Below are 10817 nucleotides of genomic sequence, written 5' to 3'. Positions count from 1 at the left end.
CCCATTTGGAAAAGGAAAAGTGCTTTCCCTGTACTAGACATACCAACAATTCAAAGTTGTCGATGGAAGATTAGTGCCCATTTTAACCCAAAGTGTAGGAGTTCTAGCATGCACTACCTCCAGCCCTTGCCTCTAATTTACTTGTTAAGTCTCATCATTGTTCTCGTACAAATTCTTTGATCATTGTTTAATTCCATTAGTAATGTTCATTATTCATACTTCATATTTTTTATTTAATTTTCTTCTATTCTAATGATTTTAATATGTACTTTTATGTATGATTTTCCCTTCCTTATTCAAGAACAATACCTTTATGTGTCTATTTCTAAAAGGGTGTGCCATTTGGGGGAAAAGGTTGATGATTTTTTGTTTCTATATTATAAATCTAATATGTATATTAACAATGGATCTATTTATAATTACATTTAAATTTTATCCTACATATGATATTATTATATGAAGCCAAATATACAATACTTTAATAATATCAAAACATTTTGAAAAATATTAATTTATTATTTATTTATATGGTATTTAAAGAGCTAATTATTATATAATTGATGATATATGAGTAATATTGGCTATATTATAATATTATTTAATATAATTTTCTATATTTCATATCATTATTTATAATTATTTAGATTTCCATTGTATAATTAGTTTTTTGAATTTTAAAATTTCCCTTTTAATGCAATATTATATGATATATTACTTATATTATACTACTCTTTTTTTTTAGTCTTATTTTAACTAGGATTTGAAAATCCTACCCTCTCAAATTTTGCATGTTCTCAAGAAAAAGTTATTTATGCATAACTTTTCTCATAGAGCCAACAAATGAGACATATAATTGGATATATTCATGAAAACATGATGCTTATGCAAGTAAACACACAAGTTCATGTAGACACAAAGTAAACATGAAGTAGGAACATAAATGCATTAAGAGATGGAACAAATATGATGTAGACACAAAGTAACAAAGTATTTCAAGAGACCTTTGTGATGTAGATTTTATAAAATTTCATCACTTTTCCCATTATTAAGGTTATTCTTAATATGGTAGAATTGCTATTTAGAGTCACATGAAACATACTACAAATGGAATATCTCAAGGCCTAACCCTAGTAATGTGATAATCCATCATGTGCTTGAAATTACTTTTCCTCTCCATTCCACAAACTCCCAATCTTAAGATACCTTGATAATGGTATGAGTCTAAGCACTATCCATTTATCTTGAATTGAAATTTTGTAAACCAATTTCATATTCCATTTATTTTCTAGTTTTGAGGTTATTCTTAGGATGGTATAATTATTGTGTGAAGATCACATGAAATAGACTTAAAGAAACATCCCTCAAGGCCTAACCCTAGTAATGGGATAATCTATCATGTTTCTGAAACTACTCCACCTCTCCATTCCACAAACTAGGGTATTTTGTGGTGGCGAATATTCATAATTTTGTTAATTTTAGAATTTTTTCTAGTAATTGGGCTAATAATTTAAGATATAATGCAAACTAAATTGCCACATTTTTATTAAATTTAGTTCTAAAATATTTAAAATTTCTCAATAATTTATTTTATTAAAAAATTTAAACTAAAAAATTTGCCACAATATTTGATACATGTTAGAATTGATTCACCTAAATATTATATATTATTGAAGAAATTAAAATTAATTCACTAATAATTATCATAATTATTAGTTACTTTAGGGATATATTACCAATATTTAGTTTTCACTATTGATTTAAAATATAATGTAATTATCCTGATAATTTCTATGAGATAAAACATGGTTAATTTTGATTAATATTTCATGATGATTAGTGAACTTTCTATTATTATTGAGATTCGTCAATATTTTCTCCTCAAAAATTATGAATCCAAAATAATTGCCAATGTAAATAATATTTAAAATTTAGAAAAAAAAAATTGAGAGATTCACTAATAAAAAAAATTTGGTTTTCCAAAATAATGAAATATTCACCAATACTCTATATCTTTTTTTGGAGGGGTGTTTCTTAAAGTTTAGCCTACCACAAACTCCTTATCCTAAGATACCTTAATAATAGGTAGGAGATTCCTTCTAGGACCTTACCTAATTTATTCTATAATTTCTTTTTTTTGGCTTAAATACATTTATGAATTATTATTTACAATCTTTGTTATATAGAATTTATGAAATCATTAAGCATATTATCCAATTTTAAAGTATAATTAGTTGAAAATCTAATTACATTCTCAAATAATTATCGATTAGGGATATCTTTATTATGGGATCTTTAAATATAATATAAAATTTTAATTATAATCCATTACTTCCTCTAATTATGAAGATCAATCTCGGATGGAAGATATATTGTGTGAACGTCATGTGAAATAGACTACATATAGCATCGCTCAAGACCTAACCCTATTATTAGGATAATATGCCACATGCTTGAAATTACTTTGTATTTCCCTTCCAAAAAATCCCTATCTAAAACTACCCCAGTATGGAGTGAGAGATGAAATTTTTCTATACTTAATAATATAGTTTTAATGCTATAATAAGATCTACTAGACTTTAGATCTATACTAAACCTATTCTTGATAAAAATGCATCCTTCAAATTATAATTAAGTAATGTTTGAAGATATTATTTTTTATTATATGAAATAATAATTTTATTAGATAGAGAATCAAATATATAGTCACTATGAAGAATATCTCAACTTCTATTATTAATTCTATTATAAGTGTATCATCTTAAAATGGAAGCACTTCCATGTTAAGAGCATTTAGACCTTTGAGTAAGTAGTCTAGGGTCATGTTAAGCACCTTTAATAGGTATTTGCATGTATCTATCTATTTTACACTTGTTCTTTTTCTCTCTATATTTCTATCCTCTTATTAACAAGTTTTTCTATGAAACTGAAGAATTTGACTTTTTAGATCAAGGATGACTGAAAGGGTGAAGGTCAACCTCAACCCTAACCTAGGATAGGGTTGACCTCATCCCTGACCCCAGGTCTAATTTTTAATTTTTGGGAGTTTTGAGATATTGGCCTCTAGAAAGTTTCATTTTCCAACATCTAGGTTAGCTATTTCCAGTTTCAAAATGGTAGACTCTTAAATTGCATTTAATCTAGGTCCATTTCTAGTGGTTAAGGTTAACTAAAATTTAATTCTCCAATGTCAGCCTTTTCTAGAAGTTTGTACCCTAAATCTCTATATAAGGAAGCCTTCTTCCCTCATTTTGACATCCATCATCCACCTACTATGAATATTTTGAGACACTTTCTATGAACCTTTATCTTGCACATCCATTATTCTAAGAGTTGAAGATCAACTATCCATCAAGTGTTTTGATCATTCAAGTGTTCAAGCATTCATCAAGGAGATCCATTGTTAGCCATTGAAGGATTCAATCTCTATGGAGCTCTCTTGTTGACGATTTCCATGTCCATATTCATCCAAGCCTTTTCCTATTCAAAAATACATTCAAGGTTTGTGTTGAAGATCTAATGTCATTGATTTGAGACATCCTACATTCATTTGGAGCATCCATACTTGTGGATTCAAGGATTTGAATCCTTTACAAGGATTTCAATATAAGAAAGGTGAATACTTCTATTTACTTTATTTATTCATATTGTAACTTATTATATTTCAAGGTTGATTCACCATCCAAAAAAAATACCATCTTTCTTGCAAGTATAGGTAGAAGACAACGAATTGAAGTAAAAATTTGAATACCCTTTTCACTGAACTTGTGGGATCCATGAATAGAATTTTAATTAAAGTTGTGCAGGTCAAGGTCAAATGTTTGGGGTACAATTGTGCCCCAGGGTAAGATTGTGCCCCATTATTTGGGTTGAGGGTGACCTACCCTCAGGAAGACAAAATTTTTTGTATCTCAACATTTCAAGTCTGAAGTAGGTTATAGAATTCCATGAAATTGTATACAAACATAAAAAGTTAGCATTTTCCAAATTCACTCTACTTTGAAGTTAGTATTTCTCTTATATTCATTCAAGGTTTTAAGTACTTACTTTCTATAGTAGATTATAGGATTTCCTTCTTTCTTCATATTCTCTATTTTTTGATTCATTTATGCATTGATCACTTTCTTTTGGTTAATCAATTTGGATCATTCCTTGTAGGAATTTGGGTTAAGGATAGATCTATTGAAAGAGGGAGATTGTTAAAAATAGATTGATACAAGTATGATAAATGCGTTTCAATCATTGTTTTGTCACTAATGTCAAACCTACTATTTTTCTAGTAAGACAATTACTTATATGATATAAATACTATCATTTATTTGATTGATGAAGAGGACTTGATCAAATGATATAAAAATAGCACCTAGATGAAAGCTTGAGTTATGATATGAAAATGAGTACAAGAATCAGCTGAGATAGTGATATCAGAGTGCATTGATAATCTACTTAAGTTTGTAAAAGTTGGTTATACTAAGCAATTTTAGAAGAACAAGTTAAACAAAGTTTTGTTTGTCAAGCTTAACTGAATGGACAGTAGGTGCTAAGAAAAGTAAGTGCAAGCTAAGCAAAAAATTAGTTGGAGCCAAGTGAATGTCTAATCTAGTGTATGCCAAGTAAAAATGTTGATGCTAAGTAAAGTTTAGTTGATGTTGAGCACCAATAAATTTTAGTTCATGTCAACTGATTTTACAGAGGATGTTGAGCAACACTGTTTGTACCAAGCATCAAAAACAAGTTAATGTAGAGTGTTAGCATTATTATAAAGATCGTGAATTAAATGGATCTAATCTAATAAGTTTATTTTCTTAGATTGTGTGAACTAGGTGCAAAATAAGGTTGATGAGCTGGTGGCACAGAATTCATGGTAAACCATTTTGTAGAAAATTCAAAGAGGATTGAAGGAGAAGTTTCTAGAAATGAAATGGAATGATGGGTAGATTCATTGAATCGTACATAATCTATCCTAATCCTAAATTGGATGATGGAGAATGAATGGAAAAAATTCTCTATTTATAGCGATGGCTGGTCAAAGGAAAGGGTCATTATAACCAAGAAGACTTAATGGTATGTATGCTTGAAGGGTGAACAAGCTATCAAAGCTGAAGTATGCAAAAGCCAAGTAGAATGGAGTACTAAAATAGAGATCTATAATCTGCAAATGGAGTTGTAAGTTGTTATCAGATCAAGCCTTATTATTATTCTCTAATAATTGTATCAGCCTAGGGTAAATCCTTTAGATTAAGGCTAACCTAATAGTCATTTATAAATCCTTTAACTGGGTGACATTCCAAGTGAATGGTCTAAAGTCCTCTAACAAGGCCCACTCCTAATAGGGTGATTAAAATCCTTTAATAGTGTGCATTGTTACCTTTAATAAGGTTGGCCTTTCATGGGACATCACTTCAGAAGAGTGAGAAAGGGTGGCATCTTACTAGTGGTTTTTCCCAAATTAGATTTCCACATAAATCATGGTGTCAAGTGTGTTCTAGAATCTGTTATGTTTCATATTTACATTTTTGTAAATTGATTTGATAGCAACCTACAAGTTTTAAGTGATTACATAATCTTATGGATGCATTTATGATGATAAATGTTTTATGGGTTCACTAAGCTATGAAAAATTTTATTTGTACATATGGATTGTGGATAACTGATTCACCCCCCCAGTTACTCTAAATAATTCCAGTTGTTATTAGATCCATTTGCTTAAGAGAACTAGTTTGAAGGTACTAGAAGCACAAAGATCAAGATGTCAAAAAGAGAAGTACCCAAGCTTAATAGAAATAACTTTCCTGCATGGAAAATTTTGATGAAGCTACACCTTGGAGGACTTGGAGATCATGCACAATCTACCATTACTACTTAACATGTTGATCCTGCTAGAGCCCTAACTCTTGAGGATCTAAAAAAGAAGAAAGAACACAACTAGACAATGTTGGATATTGTCTCCACCCTAAGCTATGTTGAGTTTGATGATATCAACAGTCTTAATAGTGCTAAGAAAATGTGGGATGCTTTACACACCATCTATGGAGGAGACAAGAATGTTTTAAAAGAAAAATCTAAGAGTCTTAGAGGTAAGTTTGATGATATGAGAATGAAAGAATGTAAAAATATTGCTCAATATTGCTCAAGGATAAAAGATTTTGTTAATGAAATAAGAGGAGCTATTGGTAAAATAGATGATGATACTATTCTAAGTAAATTTTTAAGAACACTATTGCCTATGCTAAAGAGTTTTTGCAATTCAAGAACTAAGATGTATACCAAGGAATGATCTAACACTTGAAGCTCTGATAGGCATACTCACTACTTTTGAGCTATCTAACTTTGAGAATTACAAACCTAACAATATTGAATCTACTTTCAAAGCTAAGATGTCATTGAAAGAACCTAGTTTAAAGAAGAAAAAGACAAAATATGTATGCAATGAAAGTGATATAGATGAGTAATATGTAGATCAACTTGCGGTACTACTGACAAGGAGATCTCATAGAGATAAAGGCAAGTTTAAAGGTAAATTACCTATCATCTATTTGAGGTTTCTCATATTGTTGTTAGATGTCTAGAGAAGACAAACTAAAAAGGCGGTGACAAGGGGAAAAGTAGAAGAGATGAAGACAACAAAGATTACAAAGACAAAGGCAATAAGTCTTCCTACATTACTGAAGATGAAACAAGAGATGAATTTGATGAACATGATGATGAAGCAGTGTATGTTGCAATGAAGGATGAATATGATGAAGATGAGGAAACTGCACTTGTATCTTGTGTGGAAAAGAATGATAGATGGATCATTGACAATGTATGTTCACATCACATGATTGGAGATAAAAGCAAGTTCATTACCTTGAATTGTTATGATGGAAATAGTGATTTGGTAATGATACACCATGTTTGGTAAAAGGAAAAGGTTCTATGAAACTCACAAAAAATTATTTATGTAACAATGCATACTATGTTGAAGAACTTAACTACTGTTAAGTGTGTCACAATTGAATAATTTAGGATGTAAGGTCGAGTTTGAAAACAAGATTGATAATATATTTGATTTTGATGGAAAACCGATTGGAAAGGGTGATCAAACTAGGAGTAATCTATTCTACCTTGATATAGAGAATTCTACTTGTCTAATTGTAAAATATGATGATGTGTGGCTATGGCACAAGAGGTTATTTCATGTTAATTTTGATAACTTGGTTAGTATCAATGACATGAGAAAAGTTAGAGGTTTGCCTAAGTTGAAGAAGCTTGATAATATAATGTGCAAACAATGTCAGTTAAGAAAAATGACAAAGTCAATTTTTAAGAGTAAATCTCATACCTCTAAAGGAACACTAGACATTGTCCATACTGACTCGTGTGGACCAATTGATGTGCAAAGCTACACAGGAGATAATTACATTATGATACTTATTGATGATTATTCTAGAATAATGACAATTATATTTCTAAAATATAAATTTGATGCTTTCCAAATGTTTAAGTGGTACTTAGCAAGAGTTCAGAAGGAAATAGGTAAAAGTCTAAAATATTTGAGATTTGATAGAGGAGGATAATTTACATCAAATGAGTTTTAGATGTTCTATAATGATAGAAGAATCAAAATATGGACATCTACTCCTAGAACCCCTCCACAAAATGGAATTGCTGAAAGGAGAAAGAGGTCCGTAATGGACTTCACTAGGACACTCATGATGGAGAAAAATGTTGCTTTAAAATGTTGGAGAGAAGCTATAAGTATAGATGTTTATACCTTGAACCATGTACAAGTCAAGAAAGTTACTCATTCAACACCTTTTGAACTATGGTATGGATACTCACCCAATGTAAAATATTTTTAAGGTATTTAGAAGAAGATTCTTTATTCTCAAAGATTTTAGGAATGGTAAACTACATGGAAAAATGAAGAAGGTATATTCCTAGTTTATTCCATGAGAAGTAAAGCCTATAAGTGTTTAAATACTAACACTAATAAAGTTGTGGAAAGTCCAAATATAAAATTTGATGAATATACAGAAGCACATGAGGATAAACCTATGAAAGAATAAGAATAATACAAATCATTTGTATAAGTTTACATGAAGGTGTGCAAACTAAAGAAGATGCTGCAAATGAAGTTGAAAACCAACAACAAGTTTCAGTGACTATCAAGTCACATACTATGAATGCCACAAGCTGCATTTAGATGCCAAGTTACAGAATGAAGTTGAGGCACATTTTGATTCTGAGATTAGTGTACATGAAATAAATACTAAAATACCTAATAGAGATGTACAAAGTGACTTTGAAGTTGAGAAACAAAATGAAAAAACCAAAGTTGAACCAAGATTGTCCAAATATGTCAAGAGACATCATACATAAATCATTCGAGATAAAGATGCTAGACCAATGAAAAGGAATAATTTGAGAAATGATAAATGTTTTTTGAGCATTAAGGAACCTAAAATAGTGAAAGATGCCTTAGAAGATGTGGATTGGATTAAAGCCATGGAAGAAGAGATTGAACAAATTGAGAAAAATAAAACATGGACTCTAGTTCCTAGACTAGAAGACAAAAATGTGATTGTCATCAAGTGGTTATACAAAAACAAGCTAGATAAAATTTAGTTTGCAAATAATATGCACAAGAAGAAAGAATTGACTATAGAGAAACATTTTCCCTTGGTTCTAGATTGGAAGGAGTAAGAACTCTTCTTGCTTATTCTGCATAGAAAGGTTACAAAGTTTATCAAATGAGTGTTAAATCTACATTTTTGAATGGTATGTTAGAGGAAGAAGTTTACATAGAATAGCCAAAAGGATTTGTTATGTTAACAATAAGAACATGGTATGTAGACTACACAAATCCTTATATGGTTTGAAACAAGCACCAAGAGCATGGTATGAGAGACTTCATAATTATCTTGTGAAGATTCGATTTGAAAGGATTGATGATAAAAACAATCTGTACTTGAAGATGGAAAAATAAAAAGGTATTTTATTATCTAAATTTTTAGTTGGTGATATCATATTTGGAGGTAAAGATGCTTTATGTAAGGCTTTTGTAAAAGAATGAAAGCAAGAATTTGAGATGTCTTTGTTTGGAGAGATCAAGTTCTTTGTGGGTTTTCAAGTACACTAGATGAAATATGGTATATACATGACTTAGTCAAAGTATTTCAAGGAGATATTGAAAAATTTTCGATTGGAGGATTCCAAGCTAGTAATTACACCTATGGTGATAGAAAACTAATTGTCAAAGAACAATAATTTAGCTAAGGTAAATCAAACATTATATAGGTATATGATTGGAAAAATTACAATATGCAGTACATAGTAGACCTAATATTATATTATTTATAGGGATAGTTGCAAGATTCTCTGCTAATCCTAGCTAGAATCATTTGATGGTTGTAAAGAGAATAATGAGATATCTGAAGGAACTAAGGAATATGGTCTATACTATAATAAAATTGAGAAATTTGAATTAAGATCCTATATTGATGTTGATTGGGCTGGAAACATTAATGATAGAAAGAGCTTTAGAGGAGGACAATTTTTCTTAGACAAGAGGTTGGCTACATGGACAACATGAAACAAAATTACACTTCACAATCTATTGCTCAAGCTAAATATGTTGTTGCTACTATCAATTGTACAAACATTGTATGGATCAAACAGCTGCTCAAAGGTATGAAAGAAGAGATCACTGAACTATTGATACTTTATTTTGATAATACAAGTGCTATAAATATATCAAAGAGTCATGTAATGCACACAAAGACTAAACACATTGTAATCAAGTATTATTACTTGAGAGAATTAGTTCATGATAAAGAGGTGAAGATGGAATCTGTTAACACAAAAGAGAAAATTGTTGATATCTTCACAAAAGAATTACCTAAGAATTATCATGAGTATCTAAGAGGTAAACTAGGGGTGATACCCATATCAAAGGCTATTTAATGAACAAGAGGAGTTCCCTACATCGAACAAGTTGATTGACATATGCTACATATTGGTGTAATGGATCTTACTTTAGGAGCTTCCTAAAGTAATCAAACAGTTGAAAGTAAAAAATAGTCACAAGCAAGGTGAAAAAAGAAAAAATTGAAGAAGTTCATATCTGCATATTAAGATGACAATTTTATGGCATTATTGTCAAAGAGGGAAAAATACACCTGAGACTAGAACTAATTAGAAGATACATATAACTGAAAGGAAAAATACAAGAGATTGGGAGATACGAGTAAGATAGAAATTGAACAAAGAGGGAGAAATCCTAATGCACAATACGAGGGAGAAATGTTGACTACTGAGAAAGAAATTATATTTGCTAATTACATTTGATAACATCTACCTAGTAAGAGGAAGATAATGTAGAGGGAGATATAAGAAGTAATTTGGAGGGAGTCATAAGGATGAGTTGATTGTCTATTAATCATAATAGAATAGAATTTTGTAACTTATTTAGAAGATGAAAGATGATGATAGAGGGAGAGATTTCAATAAAATGAATTATTTTCTTTTTGGTATTGTGATTGACCTCTTACTATTTTAACTGAGTTAGTTTGGTTGATCAGTTTGATTTGCCATCAATGCTAAAGATAGAGATTGTTGAGAGAGGGATATTGTTGAAAACATATTGATACAAGTATGATAAAAGTGTTTTGATCATTATTTTGTCATTGATGCCAAACTTACTATTTTCGCTAGTACTTGACAATTGCTTATATTATCTAAGTACTATCACTTATTTGATTGATGAAGAGGATTTAATCAAATGATCTAATAGTAGCACCTAAAGGAAAGGTTGAGTTATGATATGAAAAGGAGTA

This window comes from Cupressus sempervirens, chromosome 5 (genome assembly GCF_028749045.1).
Source record: "Cupressus sempervirens isolate cs-2001-9-10 chromosome 5, ASM2874904v1, whole genome shotgun sequence".
Lineage (NCBI taxonomy): Eukaryota > Viridiplantae > Streptophyta > Pinopsida > Cupressales > Cupressaceae > Cupressus > Cupressus sempervirens.
Note: the sequence above shows the minus strand (reverse complement) of the source record.